Below are 23,778 nucleotides of genomic sequence, written 5' to 3' on the forward strand. Positions count from 1 at the left end.
ACACAATCATAGCAACAGAATTGTTTTCCTTCAATCCCTTTCTTCCAATATCCAGGGGAACAATGGCCATTACACAGAGAAATTGGAAGTACCTGGTCATAAACAGATAAGGTTTTTCAAAGAAAGCTTTAAAAAAAAAAGAATAGAAGAAAAACAGTTTCTAATTATTTTCCTTTATGGCAGGAAAGAATTTCAATGGCCTGTTTGAAGAAGGGCAGGGTTAGTAAATAAACGTACATTATCAGAATCTTATGGAAATAATCATTATTTCAAATGGAAATGTAGCTCAGCGATGAAAATCTGACTTTTATATTGTAATGTTATTTTGTCAATTTGTAATGTTATTTTGTCATTATTTCAAATGGAAATGTAGCTCAGCGATGAAAATCTGACTTTCATATTGTAATGTTATTTTGTCAATTTGGCAAATGCTTAAACATGGTCAGCATTTGTACAGAATATATCTGTTCTTTCTTTTAAAGAGACTGAAAGAAAAAATATGTATAAAGAGATTCTGATCAGTACAGGCAAATACATTTTCATGGTATCATCATGGATGAAATTATAGTTGATTAAATAACTCCAAACCTGGTTAAAAGCTGGGTGCCAGATAATCACATTTTTATCAATGAATATTTCTTTCCCTTTTGGAGCACTGGGATCTAAGTTTCCAACTCTAACTTTCTGAAAGGATCTGTTAGGAAAAGTGATCAGGTTAACGATGGTGAATCCTCCAGTTGCTGCTCCTTCTTTATTCAGAAACACTCTCTCCCCAGCTGAATTGTTAAAAGAAATGTCTTGAAGAAAGGAATGGAGCTGCTTGAAAGAGAATGAAAGAGAGAGGGAATTGAAAGGATAATAATGGAGAACAGACCATCATATTCAAATTTCTTTCAGTCATTCTTCCCATCTCTGTAATAATGCTCAAATAAGTAAAATTGAGAAACTTGATAATTTATATTACAAGTAAATGTATAGGTTTACTCTCTTATTAATTTGATCTTATTTTAAGGGAAAATAGGAAATGATGTCAATGAATAAAAGCAAAATGAAAACAGGCTGTTTTGTATATTATTTTTATTCACTATGTAAAGAATTAACCAAACCTACACCATACATCATATAGTCAAGGCTACGGTCTTCCTAGTTGCAATGTATGGCAGTGAAAGCTGGACCATAAAAAAGGCTGAGCGCCAAAGAATTGAGGCCTTTGGACTATGGTGCTGGAGAAGACTCCTGCGAGTCCCTTGGACTGCAAGGCGATCAAACCGGTCAGTCCTAGAGGAGATCAACCCTGACTGCTCTTTAGAAGGCCAGATCCTAAAGCTAAAACTCAAATACTTTGGCCACCTAATGAGAAGGAAGGACTCACTGGAGAAGAGCCTCATGCTGGGAAAGATCGAGGGCAATAGAAGAAGGGGACGACAGAGAATGAGGTGGCTGGATGGAGTCACTGAAGCAGTAGGCGTGTGCTTAAATGGACTCCAGAAGATGGTAGAGGACAGGAAGGCCTGGAGGAACGTTGTCCATAGGGTCGCGATGAGTTGGACACGACTTTGCAGCTAACAACAACAACACCATACATAATCTTATCCATCACTTTTCCTTCTCCATTGATACAAAGCTATTTGAGAGGCTGGGACCTGATAAATTTCATTTGAGATTTAAGTGAGGATGGAGGGAAGGAGGGAGAGAGAAAATATTCATATTTCCAACATTGAAACATTTACGAGCCAATTAGAAGTATTTTGGAGATTTTTTTATTTATGGAAAGGAGAATGAAAAGTAATGTTTAATGACTGTATAAAACGGTGCTTCCTTTGACTATGTCTTGTTATGCAAACTACAATGATTTTCTACATAAATTGCACTGATATCTAATATCTGGCAATCTGCAGACGTGGAAGGTCAGTTTTTTTAAAAAAAACTACACTTTTTTTTTAAAATGATACAAAAATTCCATTGACTAGACTGAAATTTGCAAATTTTTCATCCCTTTTATTTTATAACTTATAATCGGCTATTACATTAATAATGGTGTTTCCTCATTATCCAGATTGATCTGTGGTCATAGGTCGTAGCAAACAAGCCATGTTAGATTATGATGAGAAAAGCGATTCAGTGAAAGAAAAGATAGGTGTGGCATAGAGACATTACCTGCCAAGGCTGCAGATTTGAAAATTCAAACATTTTAATTCTTCTGTGTTGGAAGTTTGATCTCATTGCCTCATGCAAAGAATGTGCCACTGCATAAACAGCATTGTAGATAGTGTAGCTTTGGCCAGTCATCTGTAACTCAAAGAGGGGTGCAGGTAGATTTTCCAAATTTTCTTCTCCACTACAAGTTTCATTGTTCATTGAAGGTGATTTTTCAGTTGAAAATGAGCAATCAAACAATTGCTGCCAAACCTCTTGAAGAAATCCATCTTTGTGGGTTGAAGGTTTGATGACTTGAAGAAATTCTTTGAAGCCTTGAACTTCTCTTGAATGCACTGTAAAGGAAAGAGACCCATGGTACATCTGGAGATCCCAACCTCTTTGAAATCCTGTCAGTATGAAATCAATTGGGAACATCAGGATCCAAACTTTTCTGAATAATGATCTGTCTTTGTTTTCAGGATCACGAAGAAACACAACAGTTCTGAGCCACAGAACTGTGAATGATTCACCATAGACAAGAAAAACATTGGTTTTCTCTTCTACCAGTTTACTAGAAATAATTGAGATTAGATCAAAAAGTTCTGAAAGTTCTTCAAAAGGGGCTTGCTGTGGAATTTTTTGCGTGAAGGCTAAACAGATCCCATTCTGGGAAAGCAATGGATGAATTTTCTGCAAAAATTGTTCTGCCTTATTCTTATCAAAAGTAAAGACTCCAATCCACGTCCATCCAAAATGGAGAAGAAGTTTGATAATTCCGATGTACTGATGGTCCTCTTTTGGCATCATGCAATAAAGTGAAGATAACTTAGTAGCCTGGAACTCTTCTTGGGCAAAAGAGCCATAGGTCAACTGAACAAACAAAAAAAGGCAATCATTATTCATAAGAATAAAGGAAAAAATAACTATGAATGTACTCTTAAGGGTCTCATGTTTCAGCACTGGGCTAGACTAGAGGACCTCTATGGTTCCCTTCATCTGTTATCCTCTTATCCTCTTATTTTCTTAGTCTATTTATTCTGTTAATGTTCATTACAAAAGAAGAGAAGTTTCTCTCTTACTACTCTGCCCCAAATTACCTGTGGAATCTTGAAGAAATTTATACTTTCTGCCATATAGGAAGAAGTAGAGGCATCTAACCCTCCAATGATGGCCATGAGATTCTTCTGGTTACCACATTTGTAGTTAGGAAAAAATCCCTCAGATTTGAAAAGCAGGTCCAAAGTGGTGCGATAGGTCATCCTTGGGTTGTAGTAACTATCATAGATGTGGAACCCAAGAGTGACGTTAGGTAAGATCTGGAAGTCCTCATTGATCTCCTTCACAGCAAAGGCCAAGGCAAGGACGTGCTGATAGAATTTGGTTATTACACTGCCAATAGTTAAATCCCCCCCCCATTGAAGAAGTAATTTTAAAATTCTTATAATGTGGCATCATTTCTAAATATATAATGAAGATTTCCATCTCTGATGGATGTAGGAAGGTGATAAGTATAATGTACTAATATACTGTAATAATTTTTACAGTGTTTCTGTGGTTTGAAATAAATATGCACGACAGCAAAAAAAATAATAGTTTCCTAAGCTACATTTATTTAGTTTAATACAAAGCAAAATATGAACAGATTCAACTGGTATCACTCATTTACTGCTTGCAGATGAATTACTTCCAGCTCATTAAATGTTCTTCAAAAAACTTTAGTATGTCTTTTGGAGATTTAATGTATGAATCAAAAAGACTTTTAAGACTTTAAAGTATTTTCATGAGAAAGACTTTAACTTAATGTAAAGAAATATTTCTTCTCCCACAACCAGTTGTACTGAAAAGACAAAGTAGGCTTAGATAGATTAGATCCAAAGTCTACATTATGTTGAAACAGTTTTTACTCATGTAAGAAATTTTGGGGGAGCTGGCTAAGATTGAGGAACACACCTGAAGAAAAACATTCTTACAGTGGTAACTGATAAGGTTTTAGAGAAGGATGTTCCTTATATTCAATTTCAATAAAGTTATAAAAAATTTGAGACACCATCCCACCAATGATGAGGTCACCAGGGTGGAACCACTCATGTGGAACAGGGAAAGCATCTCTTGAATGGCATCTCGGAGTAGGTACATTGTGCAACAAGAAAAACAGAAGGACTAACATCTTCACTCTATTGTTATAGAGAGGAAGAAGAGAATCTCTGGAAATGAACCTCATGGATCAACCCCTTTGTGCCCCCAATGTTATTCTAGAAATATTTATACCAATTGATTCTCAACATCTATTCCCCTTCTGCAGAGATCTTTTGATGTTTTGCCTACATGGATAATAGACTGATTTCAGTTATTTATAAGGAGTATAATTATCTCTGAAACATTGGCAAGCTGGCAATTTTTCTTTGCATAGTTGATCAACATTTTTTCTCTCTTTCAGGTCACCTAATAAGTGACTGATGGTTAACCTGTTTTGAAAACAATTGGAGAAGTAGAATTGGGAAGATAATTTGGAAGATTTTCCCCCCACACTATTCTATAGTTCCTCAAATTTATTCATTAAAAATTATATATATATATAGGTAGTCCTCGACCTATGCCCACAATGGAGCCCAGAATTTTTGTTGCTAAGTGGAAAATGCATTAAGTGAGTTTTGCCCTACCCCCCAAAATAAGCCCTACTTAAGACCCCACCCACTCCGTCTCAGTGTAGATTTTTTGGCAGGCCAGATGGCATGCCTCCCCATACCTTATCTGCTGCCAGTGCTACCACTGTGAGTTCAATTTTGCACTTCAGCTAAACTCTTCAGCTGTGGCGGGCTCCAGTTCCCATCAGCTTTAGGAAGCCTGGGTGATGGAAACCTTAGGCCAGACTCCTTGCAGCTGAAGCAATCTGGCTGGCCCGGGTCAGGTTGGCCATTGAGGGAGGGGTGGCCTGTCTCCATCTTCCAGCTCCACCGCACATATGGGACGAGACTGTGCATTTCAGGACAATGACTGCAAAAGGCATATGTGGATTCCTGCAGCTCCTGGAGGCTCTGCTTTTCACACCACTTGATTTTCCACCCCACCCCCACCAGGGAATCTGGTCGGTGGGATTGCCTTCTGTCTTTCCAACCACTGCATTGGCAGCTGTCATTGCCCTCCTGAGAGGCGGTGCAGCGATTGGATGGCGGCCATGCTGTGAACAGTGATAGACCATCCCCCCAAATTGCCACCAAAAACAGCAAGGCAAACATGCACACAGACACGGTGCCAAAACCAGCATCGCAGATCCCTGCAGCTCTTGGAGGCTCCGAGTGCTACTTTTCGCACTGCTGTTTTTGGCACTGCATCTGTGTGCATGTTTGCCTTGCTGTTTTTGGTGGCAATTTGCGGGGATGGTCTATCACTGTTCACAGCATGGCCGCCATCCAATCGCTGCACCGCCTCTCAGGAGGGCAATGACAGCTGCCAATGCAGTGGTTGGGAAGACGGAAGGCAATCCCACTGACCAGATTACCCTGGTGGGGGTGGGGTGGAAAATCAAGAGGCGCGAAAAGTAGCATTCAGAGCCTTCAGGAGCTGCAGGGATCTGTGCACGCCCTTTGCAGTCATCATCCTGCAATGTGCAGCCTGTCCCTGTAAGTAGGGTCAGGTTAACCATTGCGGAAGGCTCGTCTCACCTGTAGGCTGTCGAAAAAAATAAGACACCCCCCCAAAATAAGCCCTAATGGGTATTTTGGGCCTAAAATAAATAAATAAAAGACCCAGGCTTATTTTGGGGAAAACAAGGTATTTGTGCAAACTCTCTATCTGTGGCCTCCTGGGGTCTGATTATAGCTATTTCTCACCATTCTTTCAAGTTCTGTTTTGGTATTATATTATATTATATTATATTATATTATATTATATTATATTATATTATATTATATTATATTATATTATATTATATTATATTATATTATATTATATTATATTATATTATATTATATTATATTATATTATATTATATTATATTATTATATTATATTATATTATATTATATTATATTATATTATATTATATTATATTATATTATATTATATTATTATATTATATTATATTATATTATATTATTATATTATTATCAGATCATATTATTTATAGATAGATAGATGATAGATAGATAGAAAGAAAGAGATAGATAGTAAAACATGGGTGAAGCATTTGGCATGTAACCATAAAAATGTAAAAACAATTGTCTGAGGGAATCTTCTAAATTTTTTTAACAATATTTTTTGACATGGTCTCAACCTTTTCCAGACCATCTCTATGGAGACAAGATAACTCCAATGGTCTGGAAAGTGAAAACAATATTATTAGTTCAACTTGAAAGGAGAATATGGGTGGGACTGGACAGCATGTTTACAACCAAAGCTATTTTTTTTTATCCCATTTATATCCCGCCATTCTCCGAAGACTCAGGGCGGCTTACAATCTAAGAAGCACAAATCAATGTGCTTAGCAATAGCCTTCATTCTATGTATATGCCTGCTTATTAGGGCTTTCGGCCTCCCCCAAGTGGCATTTTTACAAAGTCAGCTTATTGCCCCTAACAATCTGGGTCCTCATTTTACCTACCTCGGAAGGATGGAAGGCTGAGTCAACGCTGAGCCTGGTGGGACTCAAACCTGCACTAATTGCAGGCAGGAGTTGGTGCAACTGCTGGTTGAGGAAATTTTCAAGGGAAAAAAAGTGCTGCCTTTCTTCAAATCGCACTAAATCATGCTTCTCAGAATTGCATTCTCCAGGATCCATGGGAATCGGGATGATCAAAAACACAAGAAGTCAATAGCTATGCTTTTTAATCATCTATATGCAATATTTCTTTTTCTTTAATAAAAGAATCTGAGGAAGACCACTTGGGGACACCAGGTCTGTGGTCTGAAAGTGCTCTTCATGTCTGACATTCCCCTCCTAGTTTCCACCCTCAATGTCTCAACAACAAATTTTGGGTGGTCCTGTGCTCTAACTGCTGATCCTGAAGACCAGATTGGTTTATAATGAGACTGTCCTAATTTGTGATCTTATGAGAACCACAACCTGACGCATCTAACAAAATCTGGTTGAGGGCAGAGGAAGAGTATCCACCTCTTGGAACTGTGTCGACTGGGTTTCAGTTTGCCATCAGCTGTCACTACAGAGAAGGAGGAAAAGAGCGGCTGTTGTTATCCATGAGTCCTTAAAGGACTTAGAGCTTTGCTCCACATATAACTGGATGTGAAACACTCTGGTTGAAGTTGGGCTAATACCTACCATGACATCTTTTTTTGCAGCCCTGGTTAGCAGTGAAGAATGGAATTCAAAAAGACTTATGGTCCTTTCGCTGCTGATTCTCTTCCTGGCAGGTTGCTGAAAAGAAGATAGGAAGCCCATTAAGGGGGTCCAGGCATGTCAAATTTGCGACGTCACGTGACATTGTGCGACATATCAGGACTGTTTTGCCATTGCTGGCAATGGGGTGGGTGTGGTTTCTGCGTGACGCATCAGGCCCACAGGCCGGCAGTTTGACACCCTGTTCTAGTCCAACCCGCTGCTCAAGCAGGAGACCCTACACCATTTCAGGCAAGTGGCTGTCCAGTCTTTTCTTAAAAACCTCCAGTATTTGAGCACCCACAACTTCTGGAGGAAATCTGTTCCACAGGTTAATTGTTCTCACTGTTAGGAAGTTTCTCCTTAGTTCTAGACTGCTTCTTTCCTTGATTAGTTTCCATCCACTATTTCTTGTCTTCCCTTCTGATGCTTTGAAAAATAGGTGGACTTCCCTTTTTTGTGGCATCCCCTCAAATATCATGTCATCCCTAGTCCTTCTTTTCAGTAGACTAGACAAATCCAGTTCTTGCAAACATTCTTCATATGTTTTAGCCTCCAGCCCCCTAATCATCTTTGTTGCTCTTTTCTGTGCTCTTTCTAGAGTCTCAACATCTGGATGCAATATTCCAAGTGTGGCCTTACCAAGGTATTATAAAGTGGTACTAACACTTCATGTGATCTTGATTCTGTCCCTCTGTTAATGCAGCTTCGGACAGTGTTGGCTGTTTTGGCAGCTGCAATACATTGCTGGCTCATATATAAGCAATTATCCACTAGAACTCCAAGATTCTTATCACAATTATTACTATTGAGTGAAGTACCATATATCCCATACCTGTGCATTTGTTTTTTTCCTGTCTAAATGTAGACCCTTATTTTTCTCACCTCACTTTATGTATTCAATTTCTTTTCTTTTTTTATTGAAAAGTTTTACAATACATTTTATTTTTAACAAAACAAAACCCCTCCCAACTCCCTCCCCACTCCCCAAAACTCCCCAACCCCTCCCTCCCTTCCCCCTCCCCCCTCCCCGACTTCCCAGAGCTAACTACAGGGTATAAAAATACAAACAATCATAATCTACCTTATGCAGACAACAATAAACTATTAAATCTATCACACTTTAACTCTTATAAAATAACTACAAGCAGTATAAATATCACATCAATACTTATTCAAATGCTAGGTGAAACTTTTTAGTCCCATATTTATTCTGAATATAATCAATCCATTTTTTCCACTCCACAATATATCTCTGGTATTCAATTTCTTTAGCTGCCCATCTCAGCCAAGTGACTCTGGATAGAAAAAAATAGGCAGAATCCATTGAAAGGATTTTCCCTGTCATTGTAACTCATCTTTTTTGAGTATTAGTTATAAAATACTTATTTTAATAATATTTATGTGCACAAATTAATTGTTAATTAAAAGCACCTGAAGGTAGGACAAGAAGCAACGGATGGAAATTAATCAAAGAGGGAAGCAACCTAAAATAAGGAGAAATTTCCTGACAATTAATCAGTAGAACAACCTTCCTCCAGAAGTTGTGAATGCTCCAACACTGGAAGTTTTAAAGAAGAGACTGGACAGCCATTTTTCTGAAATGGTATAGGGTTTCCTGCCTTAGCAGGGGCTTGGACTAGATGACCTCCAAGGTCCCTTCCAACTATTACTATTAATATTATTATAAAACTTTTATTCATAAAACATGAAACTCAGTCAACTGAACACTCAAATTGACCGGCATTAATGGTTGACATGGGTTGCTGCCAGCATCCTAGGTATCAACCAAGTATCTCCTTAAAATGTAAGATGTTCTGAGTTAAAGTGCAATAAAATTTAATGTTTTATTTTTGTTGTTAGCATATTTTGGCTTATGTTTGTATTACTATACCCTGTATTCAGCTCTGGGAAGTCGGGGAGGGGGGAGGGGAGGGTTGGGGAGGGTTGGGGAGAGGGAAGGGGCAGGAGGGAGTTTATTGTATTTAAAAATGTATTGTAAAACTTTTTAATTAAAAAAAGATGTTCTGAGTGGCGCAGTTTTTTGTAGCTTTGCTGGAATAATAATAATAATAATTAATAATAATTAATTTAATAATAATTAATTTAATAATAATAATAATAATAATAATAATAATAATAATAATAATAATAATAATAATAATAATAATTTTCAGGGGTGATGAGTTTATAAATAAATGTTGGATGTCCATTCACCTGATGGAACAGCATTTCTTCTTGTGCTGCTTACTCAAAGCTATTGTACTTTGTTCTCTTGGGCAATTATATTACTCTTCCATCCCATATAGTATAAAACTCTCATGATCAGCTATTACATATTTGTTAGCATAATTGCTATTCCATATTCAAATACTTAAGAGGTGGTTATCTCTCTGGAATTCACCAAGTCATTATAATTTCATCCAGCCAACTCTTCATAAATCTCTCAGTAGAAAGTAAGCAATAAGTCTGAACATGTCTGTTAGGGCTTTGCTGTATGACAGTGGGAGCCAGAGCCCACAGGACGCAGGGCTCATAGCATTTAATCTATAAAATTCCATCCCCCGCAACTTTTCATCTTTTAGTAAAACCTATCTGAAAAGTAAATGCTGAGATTCTCAGTTGGTATTCGTGCAGTTGCATGTTCTCCTCTTCGGTGGCCAAAATCAGATGCCACTGGAGTTTGCCGGTGAAATCATCCAGAAGGCCAGACTTTGCTCTGAGATGGTGACACAGTCAATGCTTTTGGGCCTTGCTCTTATTATGGTGAGAAGGACAGGTAGTCTGAAATGTCACATAAGTAATGTTCTTCACTTTCCTCATGAATGGTACCAGCCAGGTGACCTCCTGATTGGTGGGCTGATTTCCCAGATCATTTATGGATTCAGAGAATTGTTATTTGATGATGAGCCTTCTCGACACCAATTTGAAATTTCAGAGTAAGGAATCATTTTGTCTTCCTCTGCATTTCGTGACATTAGGCAGGTTGTCAAGAACAATGCAACTTACATTGCTTGTGTGTGAGAAAGAGAACAAGATTGCTTAAAACAATTACAGATAGGACTGGATGTTTTACTCATTTTTAGAACATGGTCTTAATCAATTGATTAATTAATTAATCAGTGCATAAGAACATCCTTAAACACTATTTTCATTTTGCAATACTGAACCAGTTTTCTGAGAAAAGAAAACAAGTTCCCCTCTTTAAGAAATAATTTATGATGCATCTCCCCTAGTCTTATATGATGGATTATCATGCTATGCCCATCAATGCTTCAAAAGAAAGCAAGGCTTTATTTGAGATAGACTTGATGTTCGTTGCTATGAAATTCCTTCCATTTATTTACTTTATAGTCTATCACAAACTTTGAGTGCTATATTTTTACATTTTTCCTTTTTTAACTTCACATTTTTATTTTATTCCAAAGATTAATGATTCAAAACATTTTTCTACCTAAAGAGAATTTTGTAACCAACATCTACTCTTCTATCCAGAATTAAATTTTCATTTTTTTTCTGTGTCTTTGTGCACCTTCAGATATTTCCATCAATAATTTTATTCAATTTTTATGCCCCCTGTGGATTAATTACTGGAGGAGAGTAAAGGACTTTATAGTTAGAACTTATACATTTCAAAGAAAATATACATACCAATAACTTTTAAACTGTTAGCATCACTCTCAGTTCTCATTTTCATTCTCATAGGAAATGAGATAAATAGATAAAATTGTGGATCCATAATACACAGTAAGAAATTGAATATTGTTTCATTCTCCACCCTATGTTCTAAAGTTACATTTGACATAAGAAAGGACTGGCATTTTGATCAAAGGTTCAGAAGATGCACATTTTTCTTTTGAAATATATAAATAAATCAAATTTCTACCCAGTTAATGTAGCTGTTTTTCTAATTCAGGCACTGTAGTTCATCAGCAAGAGTTTGGGAATGTTTTGAGAAGTGGTATGTCACCTTTTTTAGTAAACATAGCAAAAAAGAGAGCATAATGGAAGTCAAGAATAGGAATGGTGTTATTGACTTTGGACAGTAACTATGTGAATTATGAATGCATTTGTTCTCTCTGACTTGATGAAATAGGTTGTATCTTTATTTGCAGTGTGGTCACAAAGTTCCACCAGCATGCATTTGCCCTGGCCTTTGCTGTGAAGGAGATCAATGAGGACCCCCAGATCTTGCCTAATGTTACTCTTGGATTCCATATCTATGACAGCTACTATGAGGCAAAGATGACTTATCGGACCACTCTGGACCTGCTCTTCAAGTCAGCTAGCTTTCTTCCCAACTACAAATGTTCCAGGCAGAAGAACCTGATAGCCATCATTGGAGGACTTGGTTCTGATACTTCTTTCCATATGGCAGACATTCTGGGTCTCTACAAGATACCACAGGTAGGACTTTGCTTGCAATAGGCAAAAAAAAAACAATAGAAGGACAGGACTGGACTAAAAATAAAAACAGTTCAAACTGAATAACAGCATTACAGAGTTGTAAGGAACCTTGGAGGTCTTCTAGTCCAACGCCCTTCTCAAGGAGGAGAACCTATATCATTTCAGACAAATGGCTGTCCAATCTCTTCTTAAAAAACCTCCAGTGATGGAGCGTCCACAGCTTCTGGAGACATGCCATTCCACTAGTTAATTGTTCTCACTGTCAGGAATTTTGTACTTATTTCTAGGTTGCTTCTCTCCTTTAAAATTAGAATAACAGAATTGGAAGGGCCTTGTGCATCATCTAGTCCAACCCCCTGCCCAAGCAGGAATCCCTACACCATTTCTGACTGATGGAGTCCAGTCTCTTCTTGAAAGCCTCCAGTGATGAAGGAGCAAAAACATCTGAAGGCAGTCTGTTCCATTGGTTGATTGTTCTCACTGTCAGAAAATTTCTCCTTATTTCCAGGTTCAATCTCTCTTTGATCAGTTTCCACCTGTTATACCTTTTGAGTCTTCAGGTGCTGTGGAAAATAGGTTGACCCCCTCCTTCTGTGATAGCCCTTCAAATATTGGAACACTGCTATCATGTGTCCCCTGGTCCTTCTCTTCCTTAGACTAGCCATGCCCAGTTCTGTAACCAACCGTTATTCATTTGTTTTAGCCTCCAGTCCCCTCTTCATATTTCTTGCTCTTCTCTGCATTTTTTCTAGAGTCTCAACATCTTTTTTAGCTTGATTAGTTTCCATTCATTGTTTCTTGTCCTGCCTTTGTAGTATACTGCATTACGCTCTAATGACTTTAAAATACTTCCAAAAACTCATTCACTTTAGCTCTGTATACATGAACAAATTGCTTTAAATTTGTCTCCATAGCATAGAGATAAATATTCTACAACTGTTTTGGTTTGTTGTTTTTTTCCCTTTGTTGCATTCTGTTTTAGCTCACATATGGATCATTAGTTTATTACAACCAAGTCCCTTCATTTTATTCCATGGCCCCAAATGAAGATCACCAATACTCTGGAATCATCCAGTTGCTCCAATATTTTGGGTGGACCTGGATAGGGCTCATGGCCCTTGATAATAACAATGGAGAGAAATTCTTGGAGACCCTGGAATTATTGCTTTCCCAGAATGGAATATGTACAGCTTACACAGAACGAATCCCATATGAAATTAGTTTGGATAACGTGGAACCAATTATTGATAAGGCATCCAGTATCCATGTGCCTTTAACTGATCAAAAAGTCAACACATTTATCATTTATGGAGACTCAGTGACAATAGCACGGCTGAGAGCCATTTTATTTGTGCAAGACCCTACAAATAAAGAAAAGGACTCATTTAGAAAAGTCTGGGTCATGACAAGTGGTATTGATTTCATGCTCTCTGGCCTTCAGAGAGGTTGGGATCTTGACTTATTCCAAGGAGCCATTTCTTTTACAGTTCACTCAAGAGAACTTAAGGGATTCAAAACTTTTCTCCAGATGGTAGATCCTTCCTGGGCCCAAGAAGATGGCTTCTTTAAGGATTTTTGGGAGCAAGCATTTGATTGTTTTCTTCCAAATCCTGATATGTCAGTAAAGCATGATGAAATATGTAGTGGGAAAGAACGTTTGGAAGATCTACCTGAGCACCTGTTTGAAATGAACACCATTGGACATAGCTACAGTATCTATAATGGTGTTTATGCAACAGTTCATGCTTTACGTGCCATGTTCTCATCTAAATCCTTACAGACATGCATCAAGAAGGACAAGTCTGTTGAATTTGTAGAACTTCAACCATGGCTGGTAATAGCACTCAAAATGGGTTTGTTTTTATTTCAATGACTGATTGAACTTTTCCTGATATTTATCTCTAGCTGAATATTTATGAATAGTCATAAATGTCCTTTCCATAGGTACCTAATTAATCTGTATAATTTCATAGTTTGAGAATCTTACAATTATTCTGCAAGATGAAACCATACGGTTATTTTCTACATCGGGGTATCTCTGAGAGTTAAAACACATGATTAGTGAAATGATGTTCCTAGTAGCTTAGCTAGGGAAAATGGAACAAACTGCTAATTTATAATTAGCCAGTTAGTATCACCATAAGTGTAAAAGAGATTCTGGAAACAATGCAGAGAAGAGCAACAAAGATGATTAGAGGGTTGGGCACTAGAATGTATGAAAAACAGTTGCAGGAATTGGGTTTGTCTAGTCTAGTGAAAAGAAAGACTAGGGATGTCATGATAGCAGTGTTCCAATATTTGAGTGGCTGACACAAAGAAGAAGGTGTCGACCTATTCTCCAAAGCACCTGAAGGGAGGACAAGAATGGATGGTAACTAATAAAGAAGAGAAGCAACCTGGAATTCAGAAGAAATTTCCTGGCAGTGAGAACAATTAATCAGTGGAATGGCTGGCCTCCAGAAATGATGGGTAGTCCATCATTTGAGGCATTTAAAAAGAATCTGGACAGTCATTTATCTGGCATGGTACATGGTCTCCTGCTTGAGCAGGTGTTGTACTCTTTTCAAACTTGGAAACTGTCCTATCTGTAAACAAATCACTAGTCTACAAGGACAGATTATTTATCTAGGGTCTGTAATCTGTACTCTTCAGGCAGAAATTAGGTGTCCAGTTCAGCCCTTCTACTCTATTGAGCCTCCGCGCTATCAGCCCCCTCTACCACAAAGATCCTGCAGGAGAAGGGCAGTGTGGACAACCGTGGGATCTGGCAGGGTGAGAACTGTGAACCATAAACACAAAGCTTTCGCTGTGTCCCTGCATAACAGATACAGTGTCCTTGCTGGCCCTAATAGGGACATTAAGAAGAAGGTAAAGGTAGTTGTGATGATAACTCAAATAAGCAGGGGATCGTGGCTTGTTTTTGACAGGAAGAAGTGTGAATCAGGTATTACACATCAGTCACTCAAGAACAGAAAGACATCCAAAAAGAGAAGCCACCTTCTGGTTGGTGTTTCAATTATAAGGGATGTAAATTTAGGAAAGGATACAGAGATTTTGAAAGAGGTCAGGTGTCTGCCAGGTGCTACTGCCAGTAGGGATAAGAAGCATGTTTTTAAAATAGTCAAGAATGCCAGCAAAGACTGTGATGTGGATGCTATTGTACATCTTGGCAATAATAAGAATTATATTATTATTATTATTATTATTATTATTATTATTATTATTATTATTATTATTATTATTATTATTATTATTATTATTATTATTATTTGGAAGGGACCTTGGAAGTCGTGTAGTCCAACCCCCTGCTCAGGCAAGAAACCCTATACCATTTCAGACATCATTCCCAAAAATATGTACTCTCTGTGCAGAATGATTTCCAGAGCTTAGGGCAGGAACTTAGCAGGATAGGCTGTAGGCTCACTTTTTCAGAGGTTTTACCAGTGTATAAGGATTAAGTTCTTAGCTAAGTTTTTTGTGGGGTTAGGGAGGGGGGAGGGAGGAGACTATGGTTGCGCGGGAAAGGCACACCTTCCAGCCACCATAACGCATGCCAGGCCCACGGCCGTTCGCGACGGCGTACAACGAGGGCCAGTCGCCGATAACACCCAGTGGCGTACTGACGAACGTCCCATCCCTAGGATGGTGGGGAATGGCAGAAGGTGCACAGACAGAGGGCCGTATCGTCACCGGGAGTGTCATCTCCGCTCTGTAAAGGCGGTGAGACGCTCCGACCCTCTGTTCTCCCCCGGAGGACCCGGGAGCAAAGGTGTGCACCCTCCCATGCTGAGGCTGGTCTACCTGAATGCAAGGTCCGCAGCCAACAAAGCTCACCTCATTCGTGACCTATTGGAGAGTGAGCATGCGGACCTGGCCTGCATCACGGAAACCTGGCTGGGCCCAGAGGGGGGTGTTCCTCTGGTTGACCTCTGCCCGCCAGGTTTCCAGGTACTGCACCAGCCCCGGGCTCATGGGAGGGGCGGGGGAGTGGCAGTTATCATCAGGGAATCCCTTAGCCCGCGAGAGACCACCGTCCCTCAGATGGTCGGGTGTGAGTCTCTCCTACTGAGATTCGGCCCAGGGGCGCAGCTGGGTCTGCTGCTGGCGTACCTACCACCTAATCGTGCAGCGGCGGCCCTACCCGAGCTACTCGATGTCCTCTCAGGGTTGGTGGTTGAATTCCCAAGACTCATGGTCTTGGGCGACTTTAATCTACCGTCCCTGGGAGGATCGTCCGAACTGGCTCGGGAGTTCATGGCTTCCATGACGGCCATGGACCTGTTGCAAATAATTTCTGGGCCGACTCATGAGAGAGGCCACAACCCAGACTTGGTGTTCTTGTCTGGACGGTGGCGTGATGATGTCGGTGGGGGTGCCACAACTGTTACGCCCCTGTCATGGACCGATCACCACCTCCTGCGGCTAGACTTCCCCCTTGCCACCCCCCACCGTGGGTGCACGGTGCCAGTCAGATGGTACCGCCCTAGGCGCCTAATGGACCCTGATAAGTTCCAGGCAGCGCTTAGGGACTCGCATGCACCCCCTGCTCACAGCTCGGCGGAAGCCTTAGTGGAAGCCTGGGAAAAGGCAGCCACGGAGGCTCTGGACCGAGTTGTACCCTTGCGGCCTCTGACCCGGCGCAGATCCCAGCGAGCCCCATGGTTCACCGAGGAGCTCCGGGAGATGAAGCGTCGGAGACGGGGCCTAGAGAGCCGTTGGAGGTCCAGTCGATCCGAATCCGACCGATTGCGACTAAGAATCCTCACCAGGTCTTATCTCGCTGCGATAAGGGTGGCAAAATCCAACTACTTTTCCACCCTCATCGCGTCCGCAGATAATCGCCCAGCTGCCTTGTTCAGGGTGACTCGCTCCCTATTAAACCAAGAGGTGAGGGAGGAACCCTTGCAGGGTCGAGCCGAGGAATTTGGTCAATATCTGCTGGATAAAATCGCTCGGATTCGAACTGGTCTGGACTCCAACTGGGCTGAGATGGAAGAACAAGACATGGACAGTCTTGTCGACGTCATCTGGGAAGAATTTGATCCTGTAACTCCTAAAGAAGTGGACAGGATTATGAGAAGGTTAAGCTCCTCCACATGCTTACTGGACCCGTGCCCTTCCTGGCTGGCCTATGCAGCTCGAGAGGCGACACGAGGCTGGTTCCTAGCAGTCATCTCTGCTTCTCTGAGTGAGGGTCACTTCCCCACCGCCTTGAAGGAGGCGGTGGTGAGACCTCTCCTCAAGAAGCCCACCTTGGACCCATCCTCTTTGAATAACTTTCGTCCAGTCTCCAATCTTCGCTTCCTTGCGAAGGTTGTTGAGAGCGTGGTGGCGCACCAACTTCCTCAGATCCTGGATGAAGCGGTTTATCTAGACCCGTACCAATCGGGTTTCAGGCCGGGCTACAGCACGGAGACGGCATTGGTCGCTCTGATGAATGATCTCTGGAGAGCCCGGGACAGGGGCCATTCCTCTGTCCTAGTCTTATTAGACCTCTCGGCGGCTTTCGATACCATCGACCATGGTATCTTGCTGCGACGCCTCAGGGGACTGGGAGTGGGAGGCACGGTTCTGCGTTGGTTCTCCTCCTTTCTCCAGGGTCGCTCGCAGTCGGTGCTGACAGGGGGACAGAGGTCGACCCCGAGGCCTCTCGCTTGCGGAGTCCCTCAGGGGTCGGTCCTCTCGCCTCTCCTGTTCAACATCTACATGAAACCGCTGGGTGAGATCATTCGCAGTTTTGGAGTAGGGTACCATCAGTATGCTGATGACACCCAGCTTTTTATCTCAACTCCAAACAATATCAGTGATGCCCTAGACGTGATGTCCCGCTGCCTGAAAGCGGTCCGGGAATGGATGGGGAGAAACAGGCTTCAACTGAACCCGGACAAGACTGAATGGCTGTACGTACCGGGAAGCCAGGAGATCCAGAACGTCCCACTGCTTAACATTGGGGACAAGTTACTTCCCCCTGTTGATAGGGCCCGCAACCTGGGTGTCCTCCTAGACTCGCAGCTCTCCCTGGAAGACCACATTGGAGCTGTGACCAAGGGGGCCTTCTCCCGGGTTCGACTAATTCGCCAACTACGGCCTTATCTGGACCTGGATTCCTTACGTACAGTCACCCATGCCCTTGTGACATCTCGCCTAGACTATTGTAACGCTCTCTACATGGGGCTGCCCTTGAGATCCACTCGGAAGCTTCAACTGGTGCAAAGTGCGGCGGCACGGACACTCTTGGGAGCCTCCCGATACTCCCATATCACACCTCTCCTCCGTGCGCTGCACTGGCTTCCGGCTGCCTTCCGTGTGAAGTTCAAGGTGCTAACGATGACTTACAAAGCCCTACATGGCATGGGTCCGGACTACCTTCGGGAGCACCTTCTGCCGATGTCAGCACCCCACCGTCCTGTGCGCTCCCACAGAGAGGGCCTCCTCAGGGTGCCACCGCTCAAGGAATGTCGGCTGGTGGCCCCCAGGGGGAGGGCATTCTCAGTGGGTGCGCCAGCCCTCTGGAACACCTTACCAACAGAAATCCGGATGGCCCCTGACCTCCGTACCTTCCGTCGTGACTTAAAAACTTTCCTGTTTCAGCAGGCTGGCCTGGCATGATAGCGTTAATTGGGGTCCCAGTTTGTGTTCATTAGTGTTTCTTATTATCTTTATTGTTCAATCTGTATACCTTCCTTCCTCTGTACACCGCCCCGAGTCCCTCGGGAGAAGGGCGGTTTATAAAAACTAATAATAATAATAATAATAATAATAATAAGGAGCAAAATGGAAAAGGCAAGCGTATTGCAAAATTCAATATGTGGCTGAAGGAGTGGTGTAAAGGAAAAGGCTTTGGTTATATTAGTCATGATGTTTGTAGCTGGTCCACTGAAAAAATGTACAAAAGAGATGGTTTGTATCCATCAAAGAAAGGGACTGAGTTACTTGGCAATAAACTCACAGATTTTCTAGAGGTATATTTAAACTAAACAATGGGGACAGTGAGTTAATTGATGCAGAACATCCCTGTCCCTGGCAATCAAAAAAAATATAGGGTTAGCAGTGCATGTAACATAGATGTGTGTGTGGACAAGAATATCAACCTTGTTGTCAAGCAAAATCAAGCTTTTAATAACAAGTGCCACACAAAGTGCACTAACCAAACAGGAGGTAAGAAAATAGAGGAACTCAGGCACCACACAGGTTATGTAGAAAGTAAACACAGGGTCAGTTATGAAGGACTCAAATGTCTATACACCAATGCACAGAGTATGAACAGGGTGAACTAAAAATTCAGGTAAATGAGGGCAGATATGATATTGTTGCCATTACAGAAACATGGTGAGATGAAACCCACAAATGGAGAACACAACTAGAGGGATTTAAATTATTTAAAAGAAACAGACCAAATAAAAGATGAGGTGGAGTTGCTCTCTCTATATAAGAAATAACTACATCTGTACAGAAATAGAGCACAACAATGATGAAGACTGTCTTGAATGCACTTGGGTCAAAGGGGGGGGGGAAATGACATTGCCATAGGTGTATACTATAGGCCACATAACCAAACATAGGAAATAGATGAACTTTTTGCTAGTCAGCTAACTAAGGTATGTAGGAAGCACATCACTATAGTAATGGGGGACTTTAATTACCCTGACATCAAATGGGAGACAAACTCTTCACCAAGTGGAAGATCAAACAGATTCCTGACAAACCTAGCAGACAACTTTGTCTCCCAAAAAGTAGAGAAGGGAACTAAGGGATTAATCATATTGGACCTAATTCTTACCAACAGAGATGAAACCATAGAAGATTGTTGGAAATTAAGGAAAAGCCTTTATGGATTAAAGCAATCAGGTTACGAATGGAATAAATGTATAGTCAATGAGTGATGCTGATCCATGTTTGTTTAGGAGAGAACACAATGGAGTGTTATCTTTACTTCTATTATTCACAGATGATATTGCAATCATAACGAAAACTAAGCTAGAAGCACAGAACATTATTGCAAGGTTGCAAAACAAATTTACAATTAGGAACCTTGGGGAAATAAGCCACTATTTGGGGTTAGATATTGTAAAGACAAATAGAGGTTTTAAGGTTTCACAAGCCAGTGAAATATCTCACTTATTAAAGAGATATAACATGGAGCTTTGTAAACCAGCAAAAACTCCGATGGCTATGGATTTTAAGGACACTAATGTTGAGAGTCCTGTATTTGATAAGACTATGTACCAATCTTTAATAGGTAGTCTTATGTATCTGAGTAATTGGACTAGACCTGACATTTCTTATAGTGTCAACCAATTAGCCAGATACAATAATGAACCAACTGTTAGACACTGGCAAGCAGCTAAAAGGGTATTGAGATATTTGAAGCAGTCTATTCACTACTCGTTATATTTAGAGCCAAATCATGAGTTAATTCTTACAGCATATGCAGATGCAAGTTTTGCCTCTGAGACAAGCACTCTTAAATCAACTTCAGGGTTGGCTATAATGTTGGGTGATTCTTTAATTGGATGGAAGTCCATCAGACAAAAGCACATAAGCCTGGCTACAATGGAGGCTGAATCTTCATGTTTATCAGTGTTATGTACAGAATTGCTAGTGTACAAACAATTATTGTTGGATATGGGTTTAACTGTAAAAGATCCATTTATTGTATATGAGGACAATCAAGCTGCGATAAAGATGGCAAACAATGCTGCAGTCAGAACAAGATCAAAACATACAGATCTTCTTTACTTGAATGTAAGACAATGTGTCAAAGACAAATTAATACAACTGGAGTATTGTTCATCTGATGTGAATATCACAGATCATTTCACTAAAGTCCAAAGTGCTGTGAAACACAATGCTAGTTGTGAAAGAATTGGCATAAGATTGTAAGGGGTTATATATTATTCTACACAAAGGGGAGAATGTTAGGCATATGGTGATAGCCTTCATAGTTGGGTTGAAAATATATAAACTATGATGTTGTGACTTTAAGACGTTAATTGGCCAATGGGTGTGTAAGTGTTCTCATGGCCATAAGAGGGAGCTAGGAATGTAGCTTCTTTCTCTCTGAATTCTCTGCTCTCTCTACTATTGCTGTTTTGCTGTACTGTTGCTTTACTACTGTGATAAACCTGAACAACTGTGTATTGACCACTGGACTGGTAAGAAGACTTTGTATTTGGAATACTCCTTGGACTGTTACTATTGTGTATGACCTGGACTGTTTATTTTTGACCGTGCATTTTTGTATTTATACCACTTCGAAAGTAAAATACTTTTTGTTTTTACAACTCAGTGTACTCTTGTAGTTACTGTGTGACTCTTACTGCTCTCAGTACCCTTCCTTCTCTGTGCAACTCCTTGGTAGCACAAGAAGACCTCTGCACAACAATTCCTAACACTAAGGTTAAAAATGAACTAAGGCTTGTGACCAAGATCAAAAATAACAATAAAAAAGCTTCGTTCAACATGTAAAGAACAAGAAAAAAGTTAAGGAAATGATTGGTTCATTAGTGGGGGAAAGTGCCAAGAAAGTGATAAGCAAGGAGAAAGCAGAATTATTTAACTCATTTTTTGCATCTGTCTTTAAACAAAGGGAAAAAAACAGTCCAACCTGTCAAAAACAGTACTATAAAAACTGATTAGAAACACAAGATAGGCAAGAAAATGGTAAGTGAGCACCTCTCCAGCCTAGATGAGTTCAAATCACCAGGACCAGATATATTATACCCCATGGTTCTCAAGGAACTGGCAGATGTGATCTCAGAATGACTGAACTATAATTTTCAAAGATCCTGGAGCTTTGGGGAACTACCAGAGGACTGGAAAAGAGCTGATATAGTTCCCATCTTTAAAAAGGGGGAAAAAATAGATCCAGGAAACTACAGACCTATCAATCTGACCTCAATACAATGCCTTAGTAAGGCCATATTTGGAATACTGCATCAAATTTTGGTCACCACGATATAAAAAAGATGTTGAGACTCTAGAAAGAGTACAGAGAAAAGCAACAAAGAAGATTAGAGGACTGGAGGCTAAAACATATAAGGAACAGTTGCTGGAATTGGGTATGTGTAGTTTAACGAAGAGAAGGGTGAGGGGTGACATAATAGCAGTGTTCCAATATCTCAGGGGCTGCCACAAAGAAGAGGGAGTCAAGCTATTCTCCAAAGCTCCTGAAAGCAGGATAAGAAGCAATGGATGGAAACTAGTCAAGGAGAGAAGCAACCTAGAACTAAGGAGAAACTTCCTGAGAGTTAGAACAATTAATCAGTGGAACAACCTTCCTCCAGAAGTGGTGAATGCTCCAACACTAGAAGTTTTTAAGAAGAGTCTGGACAGCCATTTGTCTGAAATGGTATAGGGTTTTCTGCCTGAGCCGGCGGTTGGACTAGATAACCTCCAAAGTCCCTTCCAGCTTCTTCTTCTTCTCCTTCTCCTTCTCCTCCTCCTCCTCCTCCTCCTTTTCATCATCATCATCATCATCATCATCATCATCATCATCATCCAAGGTTCCTTCCAACTCTGTTATTCTGTTAAAAATAAATGAAATCTTTAATTCATTTAATTCATTAATTATTTAATCTTCTTTTGTTTATCTCTTCCTAAATAATATATGCTTTTTTCTCTTGGTTTCCAATCAGCTCCACCCATATCTTAAAAGGGTTTCCTTCAACAATTCAGCAAATGACTTGGTGACCTTTAATGAGCGAAAGGAAATAAGAGGTGGATTTGACATTGTGAACATGGTCACTTTTCCGAACAGGTCATTTGAAAGAGTGAAAATTGGATGGATAAATCCAGATGCACCTGGTGGAGAAGAATTCAGAATTAATGAGAACATGATTTTGTGGCACAGAGTCTTTAATCAGGTGCGGCTGTCTGGGCTCTTAAAGGACCCTCCTTTCTCCATCTGGTTCATAATATTTATTTTATGAATAGGAAGAGGCAGAGGTGTTTGCCCTTATGATAATATTATATCATACTATTATAATACTACCATATACAAGAGCCGTGGTGGCACAGTGGTTACAATACAGTCTTACAGGTTAACTCTCTCCATAACCAGGAGTTTGATCCTGACCAGCTCAAGGTTGACTCAGCCTTCCATCCATCCAAGATCAGTAAAATGAGAATCCAGTATCGCAGGGGTCAATATGCTGACTCTGTAAACTGCATAGAGAGGGCTGTAAAGCACTATGAAGCAATATTATAAGACTAAGTGCTATTGTTAGCACTATATCTACTATCAAAGATTAATAGAGATGTCTTGCTCAAATATTGGGGGGAGCTGTACAGACACTACGGGGTACATTTTTCTTATCTCAGCTCATTTTCTATTTGTATCAGGTCTGTCCCCTTTCAGTATGCAATGAACGGTGCCATCCTGGAAATCAAAAGAAAAAGAAGGAAGGAGAGAAATTTTGCTGCTATGACTGTAGTCCCTGCCCAGAAGGAGAGATTTCCAACAAAACAGGTACATTATCCATTGCTATAACTGTCTCTTGTTTCTCATCTTACAGCAATAACGTAAGTTGTTACCGGAGGCAGCCAATCAGAAGTGACTCAATTGACATTTATGCCTTATTATTGTCTTTCTAGCCAGTTCTTAAGAATGTGCATCCATTCTTAAAAGAAGAGGTCCTTGGTGCTCTCTGAGCTTGGTTGGTTTCTTGCAGATGTTTCATTACTCAAATTAGGTAACGTCATCAGTGCTAGTATGAAGTGTGTTTATATGACAGCAAACCATACTCCTTATGGCAATGTTTTAGTAAGTCTTCTACTTATGTGAAATCCAAAGCAGTCCATGTTATGTTTGGTGCCTTTCAGTGAAAGTCACCCAGCTGGCTTTCTGTCTAAGGCAGGAACTTAGAATCCACAATCTTCTGGTTTATTACCTATTGTCAT

Source organism: Vipera ursinii, assembly GCF_947247035.1.
Source record: "Vipera ursinii genome assembly, chromosome: Z".
Lineage (NCBI taxonomy): Eukaryota > Metazoa > Chordata > Lepidosauria > Squamata > Viperidae > Vipera > Vipera ursinii.